This window comes from Euleptes europaea, chromosome 3, assembly GCF_029931775.1.
Source record: "Euleptes europaea isolate rEulEur1 chromosome 3, rEulEur1.hap1, whole genome shotgun sequence".
Taxonomy (NCBI): domain Eukaryota; kingdom Metazoa; phylum Chordata; class Lepidosauria; order Squamata; family Sphaerodactylidae; genus Euleptes; species Euleptes europaea.
This window is the reverse complement of record NC_079314.1, coordinates 24,587,741-24,589,574: the sequence shown is the minus strand read 5'-3', so window position 1 is coordinate 24,589,574 and position 1,834 is coordinate 24,587,741.

Below are 1,834 nucleotides of genomic sequence, written 5' to 3'. Positions count from 1 at the left end.
CTCCCCTCCTTCCGCCGCAGAGCCCGGGATCCAAAGGGGCAGCTTGCAACAGCGCCGCCAGGAAAGAGGGACGCCGCCGTCGGTTTCACTTCCTCCACGGGCTCCTCTTGCGCAAAGCGAACCCTTTGGGCGCGGGCAGCTGGCCCCCGCGCACTCCCCGCCCATTGGCTGCCGGCTGGGCTCGGCTGCTGGGAGGGAGGCGCAAAGAAACTTTTCGGAAGGGAAGGGCAACAAAGCGCTTCAAGGCGTCGCTGGCTCTGGGTTGGAGACTTCTGGGGGTGGGGCCTGGGGAGGGCCGGGTTGAGGTTTGAGGAGGCCCTAAGCGATGGAAGGTCATGGGGCCCTTTAGATGTCCAGCTGTCCTTTGGCAACAACAAATTGGCGCTGTTTTTTGTGTGTTGGATATATAAAGGTAAAGGTAAAGGTCCCCTGAGCCCTGACCTGGATGGCCCAGGTTAGCCTGATCTCATCAAATCTGAGAAGCTAAGCAGGGTCAGCCCTGGTTAGTATTTGGATGGGAGACCACCAAGGAATACCAGGGTTGCTGTGCAGAGGAAGGCCCTGGCAAACCACCTCTCTTAGTCTCTTGCCATGAAAACCCCCAAAAGGGGTCGCCATAAGTCGGGTGCAAGCACCGGGTCATTCCCGACCCATGGGGTGACGTCACATCCCAACATTTCCAAAGCAGACTTAGGGTGAAAACGCATGGTCACTTTATCCTCCTTTAATCCCTGTTTCAGCCAGGATTCAGCCAGGATCGAACGCATGCGTTTCGCTTAATGTGTGTTCGATCCTGGTGAAAACGGATTAAAGGAGGATAAAGCGACCATGCGTTTTCACCCTTTGTTTGCGGGGTGGTTTGCCAGCGCCTTCCCCAGTCCTCTTCCCTTTACCCCAGTGGTTCCCAACCTTTTTTTGACCAGGGACCACTAGGACTTTTTTGTTCGGGGCAGGGACCCCAAGGTTCAAAATAAAAATTCCGAGAATTTGAAAATAAACTTTAATCATAACTGTTAGTTAAACATTAAACTTAGAATAATATTTGAATATATATATTTTATAATAGAGAACTTTTAATTGAAAATATTAATTTATTATGGGTTTATAACTTTGTTTCGCGGACCTTAATTTAGTTCTCGTGGACCCATGGAGGTCCATGGACCCCCGGTTGGGAACCAGTGCTTCACTCATTTGACCGACCTCGGAAGGATGGGAGGCTGAGTCGACCTTGAGCCGGCTACCTGAAACCGACTTCCGTTGGCATCGAACTCAGGTAGTTAGAAAGAGAAACTGCTGAATTACAGCTGATATTCAAACTAAAGTCAATGCATTTACCTGGGCTGAATAAAGACCTTGCATTCATGGCTCATGACCAATGCTGATTTCTCCACGCCCATCTCTTCCCCTGGACATCACAGACTCTTCTGCAGACCACCCCTAATCCCATCACGCCTGCTATTCACATTTACATACTAATGCTTGTCTGAATTCACTCTCTTCTACTTAAAGACAGATGGGTTCACATTCTAGCTGTATCTGAAGAAGTGAGCTGTGGCTCACGAAAGCTCACACCCTGCCAGAAAACATTTTTGTTAGTCTTTAAGGTGCTACTGGACTCTTGCTCTTTTCTACATATGCTATATGGTAATTTATGGACCTAATAGGTATCTAAAGCCATTTGCACATAACAAAATATGTATTTTATCAAAAGTAATTGTTGAACTGAAATACAATTAAGAAGAAGTATATTAATAGTGAAATAATTATTATTTCCTTTAAAACATTTTGGGGCCCCCAAGAGAGTGGGGCCCTAAGCTATAGCTTGTTTAGCTTA